The sequence below is a fragment of the Eurosta solidaginis genome, chromosome 4 (genome assembly GCF_040869045.1).
Source record: "Eurosta solidaginis isolate ZX-2024a chromosome 4, ASM4086904v1, whole genome shotgun sequence".
Lineage (NCBI taxonomy): Eukaryota > Metazoa > Arthropoda > Insecta > Diptera > Tephritidae > Eurosta > Eurosta solidaginis.
Genome location: NC_090322.1, coordinates 243,592,702 through 243,609,527, shown reverse-complemented (window position 1 = coordinate 243,609,527; position 16,826 = coordinate 243,592,702).

Sequence of the window (16,826 nt, the reverse complement as noted above, 5' to 3'; positions counted from 1 at the left end):
ATTTTTAGAAATTTTCGATATCGAAAAAGTGGGCGTGGTTATTGTCCGATATCGTTCATTTTAAACAGCGATCTGAGATGAGTGCCCAGGAACCTACATACCAAATTTCATCAAGATACCTCAAAATTTACTCAAGTTATCGTGTTAACGGACAGACGGACGGACGGACGTGGCTCAATCGAATTTTTTTTCGATACTGATGATTTTGATATATGGAAGTCTATATCTATCTCGATTCCTTTATACCTGTACAACCAACCGTTATGCAATCAAAGTTAATATACTCTGTTAGCTCTGCTCAACTGAGTATAAAAAAAATTAAATTTCTTCAGGTACCTACATATATCCGTCCCCGAAGCCAAACGAAAATAGGTATTAAAAGTTGTTTGCATCCCCGTGCCTTTGTAAATTATGAAAGGCAACTTTACACCACCGCGGACTAGAGAGAAAAGTGATTCCTAGTTTCCAACACTTTTTAGCATTTTAATTGCTTCAACAATGTCTAACCAAGCTTTTATGGTGTCGAATACCCTTTTTCGCTTTGGTAATATACCTTTCACGCACTTTTATTAAATAAAATAACATTTTCTAGCGAATTACAAAAATTTGTATACAAAAAAATGTAAACAAACATCTTGTTCTTCCTTTTTTCAAGCCTACGTACATGAAGCTTTCATGCCTTGTCGCTTTCAGCAGCTTACGCTTCATGTGCAGCTCTCCATTCAAGTGCAGTGTCTAAAACGAGTCTATGACAACGCGGATAAGACGGATATGGTCTTGTTTACAAAGAGGTACAAGGTCCCAAATTGGATCAGGCCTAAGTTAGGAGGGGTGGCCCTACAGGAGAAACCTTGCACAAAGTATCTAGGAATCATCCTAAACAGTAAGCTGTCATGGAAGCTCAACGTGGAGGAGAGGGAGAAGAAGGCTTCAACGGCACTTTATGCATATAAAAGAATGCTGGGGTTGTACGTGGGGCTTATCGCTCTCTCTTTCTCATTGGGTTTTTACAGCGATTGTAAGCCCTATCCTATACTATGGAGTTCTTGTTTGGTGAAAAGCCACACCAAAATATCCTAACTCAAAAAATTAGAGGGGTATGCAGACTATCAATGCTTAGCATTACAGGAGCCCTGAAAACAACCCCGACAGCTGCACTGTATGCCATTCTGCATATTCCACCTATGGACCTGGTAGCAAAGAACATAGCGTTAACACCTGCAACCAGGCTTGGTGCCTCGGGGCAGCTTGAGCGCCGATGATACGACCATAGTAGTATAGCGTCATCAAACATAAGACCAACAGACTACCTGGTTCTCTATCTGCGGTTCGGGGCGATCTTAAGGCCACAATAGTGTTGCACGGTTGGCGCAAGGATACTCAAATGGCGGACGAGGCGATACATGTGTACACAGATGATTCAAAAGTAGTGGAAGGAGTAGGGTCTGCGGTATACTTTGCTGATCCGAAAATAAACAGATCCTAAAGACTGACGGATTACTGTAGCGTTTTCCAAGCGGAAATAGTAGCCGTAACCAAAGCAGTAGAAACCCTGGAAGAAAATAGCCCAAGCTGCAATCGAGTTATCTTTTATATTGACAGTAAAGCAGCAATTAAGGCAATAATCTTGCATACCACAGCATCTCAAAGCGTATTAGAGTGTAAACAGTCCCTGGAGAGAATCGGGACAGGGAGAAGCATACATCTATATTGGGTCCCAGGGCATATAGGAATAGATGGGAATGAAAAAGCGGATGAAATAGCGAAAAAGGGCGCATCCCTTGAAGCTTGCTCCCTAAACGTACCAACTAGACTGGGCGAAATTAAGCGAAGGCGAGAGGTGCACATGATCGACCAAGCAGGAAAGGCTAGACTAACAAAGTTGCATCTATCATTAAAAAGGGAGGACTGTAGACTCACGACGGGTATTCTGACTGGACACTGCCTTCTGGCGTCACATGCCTTTAAATTAGGCTTGGTCAGTGAAAGCAGATGTAGGAAGTGTGTGCTGGAGTAGGAAACGATCGAGCACGTTCTGTGCTCTTGTCCTGCGCTTGCCAGGGTAAGACTTCAGCTATTAGGAGTGATACAGCTGTCAAATCTAGAAGCAGCAAGTGGCTTAAATCCTAGGAAGCTTCTAGTATTTGCCAAGAGGACGGAGTTATTTTATAACATAGGTCCTGGTTTTTGATAGGGTTTTTCAGTTTGGTCGTTAAAACAAACTTCTGGTAATACTACGGACTTATTCAGTCTATAGGAGGTCCTCATGGACCGGCCAGTTCAACCTAACCTAACCTATGAAGCGTAGCTTCGTGTGGACCCAAGGCGAATCCATACCAGGTGGTGGCAAAGCGAATTCAACCAATTCGCCATGCAGAAGAATGTCAAGTAAAAAGAAAATTTTCATTGATTTCGATTAACTGACATATTGTTGTACAAGGCTTTGTATGGAAAATTATCAAGAAGAAGCAAACAGCTGTTGGGATAACACCGCCTCTACTGAATTCGCCTTGGTGTGCACCTTGCCTAGATGATGTAAATTGGAACCATGGTTCAACTATATGATTGGCTCATCTGTACAACAACAACATATGTTCAGATTGTCAAAATCTGTGAATTGGTTTTAGGCGAATGTAATAGAAACGTCAATTGCTGTGTCAAGCATCGCAACATTGTAGTCGACAAACAAATAAATAAAAACATTTTTACGCAGAACATCTTTCTACGCTGGCGGCCTTCGACCGATCTTTCAAAAAAAAAAAAAAACCCTGAGTGAATCTACGAAAACTAAATAAAACCAGTATTCAATTTAATCCTGATGATCAAACGTCGAGATAAGAAGGTAATCAAGCTGAAAATCCAACGATGAATAAAACGACTACTAATTACGAAATGCTTTACGAGCCATGATTGGAACGATTTTCCGTCATCTCTTGTCAAATTTGGTTTCGAGACAAACCGGTTTCGGCGTTGTGCCATCATTAGTGTCGATTTTTGTTCTGAGCTGTAGTTGTCGTTTGTCTTGTATTTATAGTTCGTAGGTACATGAACAGGTATTGTCAAAATATATGCTTGTGTATATTTAGTTATGTGTATGTGCTGTGTGCTCATTCAGAAACGAGGGTGATTTTAGCCGTTTGACCTTCTTTGGGGGTTTGTTGGCTTGGTGCGTCAATTGTTTTGTGTGTATTTGTTGTTGTGTGTTTGGCTGTTGTACCTGTGTGATTACTTTGTTTCTTGTAAGCAAGTGTTAAAGGCTCGAACATTGTGTCAGAAATTGTGTTTATCTGTTCGTCTATTATTCTACCATCGAATGTTTTCTGTTTGCAGATTTCCATGTTTTCGAGTACGTTGAAAGGCCGACGTTTAAACGTGTCGTGCGCACAGAATGAGCAACGGAATCGTGTGGGAGTCAGTGACAGTAAACTGAAGTCCTTGAAATTCTCTTATAATGAGAATCGTTTTTGGGACGTAATCCGACAGGTGCTTTTTTTCGGACCACTTTAGGATACTATTCACCATTGATACTGAAGTAGAAGTCGCGCAGCCCTCTGTGAATTCAAGAAATTGGTAGAGCACAGCTTTAAGGCGACGAGAAAACTCTTCTATAAAACTTAGCACAGTCAAATCGTAGAGGACTGCGATGCCTACAGATGCAGCTTGAACAAATACAAAAACTAAGCATGAGGGCTACAGAAAAAAAAAAAAAAACAGATGCCATGGGAGCATTACCATGAAAACTTGAAGCCAACTAACGACTTCAAAAAATACGACTTGGACCAACTTCTGGCTTCCCCTCTTCTTCTAGCGATAATTTTTTGGCCATCCTGATGTCACGTTGTTTAAAATTTTCCCAAATTATTAAAAAAAAAAGTTTTTCGATTCGATGTTGAAAGTCTTTTTACCAGATATTTATCCGGTACGTTCCGGAAAATAGCACCATTAAGGCATTAGCCTGACCAACTTCTTCCGTTAGGAGCTTGAGGTCCTGTCTTGTTATTGTTGTAGCGATAACGTTACTTCCCGAAGGCTTTGGAGAGTGTTATCGATGTGATGGTCCTTTGCCGGATACAGATCCGGTAAGCTCCGGTAACACAGCATCATTAAGGTGGTAGCCTGCCCATCTCGCAAACGATTTATATGGCCACATTATACCTTCAGGCCATCCCTCCATCCCCACCCCCAAGTTCCATGAGGAGCTTGGGGTCGCCAGAGCCTCGTCTGTTAGTGAAACGAGATTCGCCGCTCGAAGGGTTGGATAAGCTATATATTGCGCTACACAACCCCTTGAATCCGGGGTCCTGGCTTCAAGTAAGATGGTTTCGGTATGTGAATTGACTACCAGCGGTATTTCGCCAACAAAAAGGAACAAGGGTTATCGAGTACGCTAAAGATCACACTTATATATCTCTCCTTTTTATAGAAACAAAACTTTGTAACATTTCGCAAAGGGTTGGAGGTGAAGCCCGGTCTTGCCGAAACAGATATTGAAATGAAATTGGTGCCGACGCCTAAAGGGCAACTGATGGCTCAACAACAGACTACACCGACCAAAATTAAGATCTTGAAAGCCTTCGAATCTAATTAGAATGAAATGGAAATTTACCATTAGGCCAACGAGGCGATACATGTGTACACAGATGGTTCAAAAGTAGTGGAAGGAGTAGGGTCTGCGGTATACTTTGCTGATCCGAAAATAAACAGATCCTAAAGACTGACGGATTACTGTAGCGTTTTCCAAGCGGAAATAGTAGCCGTAACCAAAGCAGTAGAAACCCTGGAAGAAAATAGCCCAAGCTGCAATCGAGTTATCTTTTATATTGACAGTAAAGCAGCAATTAAGGCAATAATCTTGCATACCACAGCATCTCAAAGCGTATTAGAGTGTAAACAGTCCCTGGAGAGAATCGGGACAGGGAGAAGCATACATCTATATTGGGTCCCAGGGCATATAGGAATAGATGGGAATGAAAAAGCGGATGAAATAGCTAAAAAGGGCGCATCCCTTGAAGCTTGCTCCCTAAACGTACCAACTAGACTGGGCGAAATTAAGCGAAGGCGAGAGGTGCACATGATCGACCAAGCAGGAAAGGCTAGACTAACAAAGTTGCATCTATCATTAAAAAGGGAGGACTGTAGACTCACGACGGGTATTCTGACTGGACACTGCCTTCTGGCGTCACATGCCTTTAAATTAGGCTTGGTCAGTGAAAGCAGATGTAGGAAGTGTGTGCTGGAGTAGGAAACGATCGAGCACGTTCTGTGCTCTTGTCCTGCGCTTGCCAGGGTAAGACTTCAGCTATTAGGAGTGATACAGCTGTCAAATCTAGAAGCAGCAAGTGGCTTAAATCCTAGGAAGCTTCTAGTATTTGCCAAGAGGACGGAGTTATTTTATAACATAGGTCCTGGTTTTTGATAGGGTTTTTCAGTTTGGTCGTTAAAACAAACTTCTGGTAATACTACGGACTTATTCAGTCTATAGGAGGTCCTCATGGACCGGCCAGTTCAACCTAACCTAACCTATGATGCGTAGCTTCGTGTGGACCCAAGGCGAATCCATACCAGGTGGTGGCAAAGCGAATTCAACCAATTCGCCATGCAGAAGAATGTCAAGTAAAAAGAAAATTTTCATTGATTTCGATTAACTGACATATTGTTGTACAAGGCTTTGTATGGAAAATTATCAAGAAGAAGCAAACAGCTGTTGGGATAACACCGCCTCTACTGAATTCGCCTTGGTGTGCACCTTGCCTAGATGATGTAAATTGGAACCATGGTTCAACTATATGATTTGCTCATCTGTACAACAACAACATATGTTCAGATTGTCAAAATCTGTGAATTGGTTTTAGGCGAATGTAATAGAAACGTCAATTGCTGTGTCAAGCATCGCAACATTGTAGTCGACAAACAAATAAATAAATACATTTTTACGCAGAACATCTTTCTACGCTGGCGGCCTTCGACCGATCTTTCAAAAAAAAAAAAAACCCCTGAGTGAATCTACGAAAACTAAATAAAACCAGTATTCAATTTAATCCTGATGATCAAACGTCGAGATAAGAAGGTAATCAAGCTGAAAATCCAACGATGAATAAAACGACTACTAATTACGAAATGCTTTACGAGCCATGATTGGAACGATTTTCCGTCATCTCTTGTCAAATTTGGTTTCGAGACAAACCGGTTTCGGCGTTGTGCCATCATTAGTGTCGATTTTTGTTCTGAGCTGTAGTTGTCGTTTGTCTTGTATTTATAGTTCGTAGGTACATGAACAGGTATTGTCAAAATATATGCTTGTGTATATTTAGTTATGTGTATGTGCTGTGTGCTCATTCAGAAACGAGGGTGATTTTAGCCGTTTGACCTTCTTTGGGGGTTTGTTGGCTTGGTGCGTCAATTGTTTTGTGTGTATTTGTTGTTGTGTGTTTGGCTGTTGTACCTGTGTGATTACTTTGTTTCTTGTAAGCAAGTGTTAAAGGCTCGAACATTGTGTCAGAAATTGTGTTTATCTGTTCGTCTATTATTCTACCATCGAATGTTTTCTGTTTGCAGATTTCCATGTTTTCGAGTACGTTGAAAGGCCGACGTTTAAACGTGTCGTGCGCACAGAATGAGCAACGGAATCGTGTGGGAGTCAGTGACAGTAAACTGAAGTCCTTGAAATTCTCTTATAATGAGAATCGTTTTTGGGACGTAATCCGACAGGTGCTTTTTTTCGGACCACTTTAGGATACTATTCACCATTGATACTGAAGTAGAAGTCGCGCAGCCCTCTGTGAATTCAAGAAATTGGTAGAGCACAGCTTTAAGGCGACGAGAAAACTCTTCTATAAAACTTAGCACAGTCAAATCGTAGAGGACTGCGATGCCTACAGATGCAGCTTGAACAAATACAAAAACTAAGCATGAGGGCTACAGAAAAAAAAAAAAAAACAGATGCCATGGGAGCATTACCATGAAAACTTGAAGCCAACTAACGACTTCAAAAAATACGACTTGGACCAACTTCTGGCTTCCCCTCTTCTTCTAGCGATAATTTTTTGGCCATCCTGATGTCACGTTGTTTAAAATTTTCCCAAATTATTAAAAAAAAAAGTTTTTCGATTCGATGTTGAAAGTCTTTTTACCAGATATTTATCCGGTACGTTCCGGAAAATAGCACCATTAAGGCATTAGCCTGACCAATTTCTTCCGTTAGGAGCTTGAGGTCCTGTCTTGTTATTGTTGTAGCGATAACGTTACTTCCCGAAGGCTTTGGAGAGTGTTATCGATGTGATGGTCCTTTGCCGGATACAGATCCGGTAAGCTCCGGTAACACAGCATCATTAAGGTGGTAGCCTGCCCATCTCGCAAACGATTTATATGGCCACATTATACCTTCAGGCCATCCCTCCATCCCCACCCCCAAGTTCCATGAGGAGCTTGGGGTCGCCAGAGCCTCGTCTGTTAGTGAAACGAGATTCGCCGCTCGAAGGGTTGGATAAGCTATATATTGCGCTACACAACCCCTTGAATCCGGGGTCCTGGCTTCAAGTAAGATGGTTTCGGTATGTGAATTGACTACCAGCGGTATTTCGCCAACAAAAAGGAACAAGGGTTATCGAGTACGCTAAAGATCACACTTATATATCTCTCCTTTTTATAGAAACAAAACTTTGTAACATTTCGCAAAGGGTTGGAGGTGAAGCCCGGTCTTGCCGAAACAGATATTGAAATGAAATTGGTGCCGACGCCTAAAGGGCAACTGATGGCTCAACAACAGACTACACCGACCAAAATTAAGATCTTGAAAGCCTTCGAATCTAATTAGAATGAAATGGAAATTTACCATTAGGCCATCGTATAGGAAAAATCGGGTGACTGCGAAATTCTTTCTCAAACTTAACAAATCTGTGGTGAGAGGGTACAGAACATTATGCTATTGCACGGATGTTTAGACGATGGCGTTTACCAAAAACTTCTTTCAGTAAAAACTATCAAAACGATGGGGCCGATGTCTTTGACTAAAGCAAAGCTACTGAGATTTTTGGATTCACGCTTGTTTGATAGTTTTGCTGAGGCTAGACACGTCGGTATTTTGCACCTACTTAGGTTCATAAGGAAATGTGGTTTTATACGGACTATTTGCTTAGACGAAGCCTTACCTAAAATATAACATCTTGGAAGTTATTAAATATATTATCTTGTGTAGCAGGAAGAGTGATACGCCAATCTAAAGAAATAAGAAGAGCTAGATAAACACGTCATTCAGTCAGCAATGCAAGACTGCTTTAAATACGATCTGGTCTTTTAAGGGGACAATGGGAGTAGCCTATCCCAGGTAAGCTTAAGCAATAGTAATCCTTAACAAAGGCTGACCGTCACAATCACTATGCATTGTGGGCGCCTTACAAAACCAATCTAAGCTGATTACTGTACAGATGTCCAACATCAATAAGCTGTTGTCATTGAGGCACAGCTACAACATCAATTAGCTGTCTCCAGAAATCGGACGGAAACTACCCCTATTCCATCTCAGACACTACATATGCAGGTGGGATAGCACTTCCATTGCACATCGACATTATAAAGTGGGATAATTGGAGTTATATAAATAACTAGGCCGGGGTGGTACATGAAATAAGATGTTATCTCAATGACGGGGAAAATCTCTCTTTCTTAGGCAAATGATTTTACGCTCATAAGCCTATCGTATTTTCTCCTTAAAAAACCATATAAGAAGATCAATGGGCTCATCGCTTCTTTCACAAGCTAAAAGCGTAAGCCTGTGAAACCGATACTGAAATGTACATGATATACATCTCTGGTTGATTGAGGATACTTGACCTAAAAGAGTTTACACCTATGGCGTTCCTAGATATAGCAGGTGCCTGCGCTACTTTGGTTGGTGACTGTTAATCAAATTTTACGACTCAAGGAGTGGAATGATCATAAAGTGATTATATATGCGGGAAATTCCGTCAAAGCCTTTGGAACCTAATGAGAACGACAGTATGAAAAATTTACCTTTTGGGTAACTAGAAATTCAGGTCTCCGAAGGAGTTAGGAGCTCTGCATAATCGGCAATCCTACTTCAACCCCTTTGGAAGCACTCCACGCTCTGCTGCACCTACTTCCTTTTAACTTGGTGGCTCTCATCGGACATCCCGATCATTACAGCGTATATTAAGCCAAGACATTTATCATTGATTTATAATTTATCAGAGAGCTTGTCCATGATAGGGGATCTGGTAACGACACTGGATTCATATATTGACAGTACCAAGTCGATTACAGAATACAGTTTGGCCATTTTATGATAAAGATACACAAAAAAACTTACGCCCCCAATAAATCAGAGGATTTCGTTTCAATTAAGAGGTCTCACCGGGACTATTTATTAAGCAAGACGTAACGATTCATGCAGCAGCAGCCTTTGCAGGCAGAATCGAGTAAGCCCTTAAGCGGAATATGTAGCAGTGGGCATACTCTCTTTTCACTTGCCCATCCTTCCATACATTACAGATATCGCCCACACAAGGAGAATGTATCTACGTACGTTCAATCTAAGTACTTCGCAACGAACGTTCCCACGAGCTGTAATGCTGTTCATCGTCAAGGTAAATTGAGAATACCTTTTACCACATAGTCATCATCTCATCGAATCGAAATGCACTGAAAAGTATGTGGTTAATTATATAGTAAACGACTATTTTGATTTCACTTTCTCAATGCGCTCAAGCATAATTTCAAAGCTCATTAAAACTCATTACGCTTCATGAGTCACGAGCTTTAGAATTCGTAGAAGAAACATACTTAAGAAAAAGCCACTAATTTAAAGAGTTAATTTGTTAACTTAAGTTGACGCGCATAATGGAAGGTGCTGCTAGTGATGTAGGGAATTGAGCAACCAAGTTGTGAGAAGCGGGTTTGTCAGTAATAATTCATTATTATTCCTTGTACCGATACCGAGGCGAAAACTTGAAGCGAAGCTGCAAAAAACACAAACTCTAAGCTTAGACAGAGATCGAATATAAAAGGAGACCGAAATCAATACCGATCCGAGATCGAAAGCGGAACGGATCCCAAGATTATTCTAAAATAAAAACTGGAACTGAAAATAAAGACCGCAATCAAAACACAAAATCGAGGTAAAACCCGTAGACCAAAGCGAAGATGAAATCAATAAAAAGCTCAGATCAAAAATAAAAACTGAACCAACACCAGCTAAAGGTCCAGACCTGTACAAAATTAACGACAATTTAAAAACAAACATGGAGCCGATAACGGCACTAATGCGACAAAATCCCGAAAAGATACTTAAACCAAAATGAATTAGAACCAGAGTCAAAACAAAACCTAAGATCGAAGCAGGAGCCGCAATCAACACTTAGCCGATACCAAAACGCGGAACTAGGGCAAACTCGAACCTTAAATAAAATCCGTCGATAACAACAGTAGCCGTCTTTAAAACCAGAGCCGATACTCAAACCAAAACCAGTGTCTAAGCTTTGGTGATTCGACAGGCGGCTAGTTTTTTTTGTTATTATATCAAAGAGGATAAATACAATAAGAGCCGTCACTCGTTATTTTGTGGCGAGTATCTCGCTGGAAATTGAAAAAATTGATGCCGAATGTTTTCTGAGAGGGACATTTTTAATTGTCTCGCATTTATCCATGCCGTGTAGGCCCCTTGTTCGACTGTGATTTTTGGAAAGAGAATTAAATAAATTAATTAAATACAGTCGAAAAATAAACACAAATACCCCACGAAAATGTATAGAAGACATTTATAAACATCTCGCCAAAAAAAAAAAGTAGCGACTACCTCTCAGTATATGTACATCAAGTAAATGCCAAAAAAATAACGAGTGACGGCTCTTATTGTATTTATCCTCTTTGATTATATTATTTGTTATTGAAGTGAACAGTGTGTTATTTTAGAGAGAGAGGTCGCTATGCACCTGTTACACCTTGTATTTATTCATTCGGGGCGAGCACAGGGGGCTCTAAAGTATTGGCTGCGGGTTGAGCCACCTTATTTTGCTTTAAAAACCCCCGCTTTGGGATAAAAAACCTAAACTATGTCTTTAGAATATTTCAGTAACCAGTTGAGAATTAGAAGCTAACTCAATGGCTAATGAAACAAACGAAACAAAAATGTTCATAGTTTAAGTCACTTAAACAACCAGCAAGCACCCGCACTCCTACGATAGTTGAAATGGTTATAAACGATTTCAGCTACGTCATGCCTTAGTTGTTGTAAAGTTTTTCCCAATTGCCTTCTTACGCATATATTATCTTTCACACATCACATAATTCGTATGTAAAAAAAAAAAAAAAAAAAAAAAAAATAAAATAAATAATATATGAGTTTGCCGGGGATTGCCCGTATACAACATTTGGTTAATTCGTTGTAGTTCTATAAATAGAACAAAAACAACAACAAAATACCAAGTTTCTCTGAAAACCGTCTTACAAACATGCATAACTTTAACACATAACTACATACGAATTATGTGATGTGTGAAAGATAATATATGCGTAAGAAGGCAATTAGGAAAAACTTTACAACAACTAAGGCATGACGTAGCTGAATGCGTTTATAACCATTTCAACTATCGTAGGAGTGCGGGTTCGAATCCCACTCCCGGGAGAAAAGGCTTTGAAGAGATTTACAACGTATAATCGAAAAGCTGTCGCCTTGTCCGTCCTGATGTCACGTTGTTTAAATTTTTCCCAAATTATTTAATAAATTATAAAATTAAAAATTGCTTGAAATAAATGTTTTCATACATTTAAAGCGATACGGGCAATCACCGGCAAACTCATATAACCAGCAAGAACTTTTGTAAAAAATTTACCCTAAACTAACACGAAAGCGAGGTCGAAACCCTAAATCAAAGATGAAATCAATGAGAACTTTAGATCGAAAATGAACCTGAAATCAAAACTGAAGCCGAACTAAACGCGTAAATTAATGCCAAACCCAAACCTCTGAAAGATCCCAACAACAACCGATACCAAAGCCAATGCGAGCCCGAATTCTTAACTGCAATAGAAACAAATGCGAAATGGAGCCAAATTGGAATTCGGTATCAGAAACGAGTCCGAAAGCAGCACGAAATCGATATTAAAATCGGTAATGATTCCGGAACCGAGACCAAATTTTTAGAACCAAAACTAACACAAACCCTAAAAACCCGTAAATTTTACGAAACTGCAGCCAAAATCAAATGAATCAGGCGCTGATTTTACGAACTCGTGTCCGAGATCAAAATCAGAATTCAAACCAACGTAAACACCAGAACAGGAAAAAAAACTCAAAAAAAAAAAATCGAAACAGAAATTAGAATCGAAACTGAAATCGGAGTTGAAACTGTCAGCGGAACTCAAAAGAGAAACTGATTAAAGAAGCAAATTTAGTAGCCAAGCCGAAGAAGGGACGAGAACCATACCCAAACCAAACGGGAACAGGAACTATAACCGGTCAAGGGGTTGTGTAGCGCAATTCGTTTAAGAGGTTTCCCGCGCAATTTATAGCTTCTCCAACCCAATTGTCAAACTCACCTATCTTTAGCGCATTCTGTTCAAGCTTCCCAATCCAAGCTTCCCAATGGAAGTAGGGAAGATGGATGATCTACAAGGTCAACTTGGTCACATCAAATCATCGATATGGTCGCGCTAGAACCTTAATAGTGCTTTTCTCCAGGACGGACCATCAACATCGATAAAACTACACAAAATCTTCGAGGATTCGCTACAAGAAGAATAAGAAGAGGATGGATCCGAAACCGATAAAAAATACACATTCACCTTCTAACTGCAATATAAAGAACCGGTTCTTGAAATACTCAGAATCGAGCGTACCTATTACCGATTAATTTTAACCAACTCCGAACTGCGTCTCTGCTAAGCCTGCTCATTTTATATTTTATTTTTATTTTCCCATTAAGCTTTGCAGGCAATTTTGTTGCAATTAAAGTTGCATTACTTTTTTTTCGAAAACAATAACAAAAACAACTATGATTAAACTAGTGTTAAAGGCAAATGCGAAAAAAGAAATAAAATAAGACGAAAACAAAAATCCTGTCAGACGAATAAAAATAGAAACTGCAAGTTAATAGCAATTAAACAATTTTGTTTTAAGTTTAGGTTATTGTTATTGTTGGCTGTGAACTTTTTAATTGCCTTCATGTACCTGCGATTAGTCACAGGTACTTTAGTTTGTAGATGAGACAAAGAGTGCGAGTTAAACCACATATAACAAAAGAGAAAGAGACGCATAATAATAATAAATGTAAGGCGCGATAACCTCCGAAAAGATTTTAGGCCGAGCTTCTCTTCCAATTTACGTCGTGCTCCTATAATTTTTCCTACAAATTGACGGGACGGGACTTACTTGTTTTATGCCGACTCCGAACAGCATCTGCGAGGCAGATGAGTTTTCACTAAGAGCTTTTCATGGCAGAAATACACTCGGAATGCTTGCCAAACACTGCCGAGGGGCGACCCCGCTTAGACAAATTTTCTTCTAAATGAAAAACCTTATTTCTAAAATTTTAATGTTGCTTTGCCCGGGGTGTGAACCCAGGGCATTCGGTGTGGTAGGCGGAGAATGCTACCATCACACCACGGTGGCCGACACACACACTTACAAACTTACAAATACGCACAAAAGTATGTGTATTTTAGATTTTTTCATAGAATTCTATTATTAACAAGTAAGGAAGGCTAAGTTCGGGTGTAACCGAACATTACATATTCAGTTGAGAGCTATGGAGACAAAATAAGGGAAAATCACCATGTAGGAAAATGAACCTAGGGTAACCCTGGAATGTGTTTGTATGACATGTGTATCAAATGGAAGGTATTAAAGAGTATTTAAAGAGGGAGTGGGCCATAGTTCTATAGGTGGACGCCATTTGGGGATATCGCCATAAAGGTGGACCAGGGCTGACTATAGAATTTTTTTGTATGATATGAGTATCAAATGAAAGGTGTTAATGAGTATTTTAAAAAGGAGTTGGCCTTAGTTCTATAGGTGGACGCATTTTCGAGATATCGCCATAAAGGTGGACCAGGAGTGACTCTAAAATGCGGTTGTACAATATGGGTATCAAACGAAAGGTGTTAATGAGTATTTTAAAAGGGAGTGGGCCATAGTTCTATAGGTGGGCGCCATTTAGGGATATCGCCATAAAGGTGGACCAGGGCTGACTATAGAATTTTTTGTATGATATGAGTATCAAATGAAAGGTGTTAATGAGTATTTCAAAAAGGAGTTGGCCTTAGTTCTATAGGTGGACGCATTTTCGAGATATCGCCATAAAGGTGGACCAGGGGAGACTCTAGAATTCGTTTGCACAATATGGGTATCAAAAGAAGGTGATAATGATCATTTTAAAAGGGAGTGGTAGTAGTTGTATATGTGAAGGCGTTTTCGAGATATCGATCAAAATGTGGACCAGGGTGACCCAGAACATCATCTGTCGGGTACCGCTAATTTATTTATATATGTAATACCACGGATAGTATTCCTGCCAAGATTCCAAGGGCTTTTGATTTCGCCCTGCAAAAATTTTTCATTTTCTTCTACTTAATATGGTAGGTGTCACACCCATTTTACAAAGTTTTTTTCTAAAGTTAAATTTAACGTCAATAAACCAATCCAGTTACCATGTTTCCTCTCTTTTTTCGTATTTGGTGTATAATTATGGCATTTTTTCATTTTTCCAAATTTTCGATATCGAAATAGTGGGCTTTGTCATAGTCGGATTTTTATACCAATACAAAGTGAGTTCAGATAAGTACGTGAACTGAGTTTAGTAAAGATATATCGATTTTTGCTCAAGTTATCGTGTTAACGGCCGAGCGGAAGGACAGACAGTCGACTGTGTATAAAAACTGGGCGTGGCTTCAACCGATTTCGCCTTTTTTCACAGAAAACAGTTATCGTCCTAGAATCTAAGCCTCTGCCAAATGTCCCAAGGATTGGTAAATTTTTGTTCGACTTATGGCATTAAATGTATCCTAGACAAATGAAATGAAAAAGGGTGGAGCCACGCCCATTTTGAAATTTTCTTTTATTTTTGCATTTTGTTGCACCATATCATTACTGGAGTTGTATGTTGACATAATTTACTTATATACTGTAAAGATATTAAATCTTTTGTTAAAATTTGACTTAAAAAAATTTTTTTTTAAGTTGGCGTGGTCGTTCTCCGATTTTGCTAATTTTTATTTAGCATATATGTAGTAATAGGAGTAACCTGCCTGCCAAATTTCATCATGATATCTTCAACGACTGCCAAATTACAGCTTGCAAAACTTTTAAGTTCCTTATTTTAAAAGTGGGCGGTGCCACGCCCATTGTTCAAAATTTTACTAATTTTCCATTCTGCGTCATAAGCTCAACTCACCTGCCAAGTTTCATCGCTTTATCCGTCTTTTGTAATGAATTATCGCACTTTTTCGGTTTTTCGAAATTTTCGATATCGAAAAAGTGGGCTTGGTTATAGTCCGATATTGTTCATTTTAAATAGCGATCTGAGATGAGTGCCCAGGAACCTACATACCAAATTTCATCAAGATACTTCAAAATTTACTCAAGTTATCGTGTTAACGGACGGACGGACAAGGCTCAATCAAATTTTTTTTCGATACTTATGATTTTGATATATGGAAGTCTATATCTATCTCGATTCCTTTATACCTGTACAACCAACCGTTATCCAATCAAAGTTAATATATCCTGTGAGCTCTGCTCAACTGAGTATAAAAATCAAATTAATATTGACGATTGTTTTGGTTGACAAGCCGACATTGGCTTTGTAGTCATAAATTCATTTGAGCTTTTGTTGAAGTGATTGTAATGAAATTTATTTGTTCAAGCACAAGAATTTATTTTAAAGGCCAAATAGGTGTGTCTAGTTCATATGTCCAAATATGTGTAGTCGTTTATTAAATTTAGCTAGTTATGGCTTTGTTGTTCTATTTGTACTAGAACTTGTTAATTTTAAACAAATTGAGCATTTATTGGACTGCAGGGGCGTTTTACATGTAGTTTGCTAGGAATCTTAGGAAATATATAAATAAACGTTAGTATATATGGGGTATTCCATCCCATTTCGACCAATTTTAAACCCGACTCCCTTAGAATTGGCTGAAAGTTTTTCTTCTTTTTCTAGCTTACGAAAGACGTTTTTCAGAATTTTTTCAAATTTTTTCATTCAACTCAAAAAAAGTTGTGAATTAAAAAAAAAAACACCGTTTTTATTTTCAAAATGCTATAACTTTTTCAAAAATTGATGATTTGGGATCTTTTTTTTTTTTAAATTTGTTTTTAAATGTACTTCTCGGAAAAAATACAAAAAATTTTTAAAGTTTTTTTTTTGTAATTTTTCAGTTTTTCGAGATTTTTCGAATTTCGCCATTTTTTTTTTTTTCTCATAAAAAACTTCAATCGATTCTGCAATCATCCCCCACTAATCCCGGAGTAGGCTGATTATTTATTTATTTTTTTTTTATTTAATTGAAAAAAAAACTTTAAACATTTTTTTGTATTTTTTCCGAAAAGTACATTTAAAAACAAATTTAAAAAAAAAAGAGCCCAAACGGTCAATTTTTGAAAAAGTTATAGCATTAAAAAAAAAAAAACACCGTTTTTTTTTTTAAATTCATAACTTATTTTGAGTTGGTTACCGGTTTTGTTTTCAAAATGCTATAACTTTTTCAAAAATTGACCGTTTGGGATCTTTTTTTTTTAATTTGTTTTTAAATGTACTTTTCGGAAAAAATACAAAAAAATTCAATTAAATAAAAAAAAATAATAATAATAATCG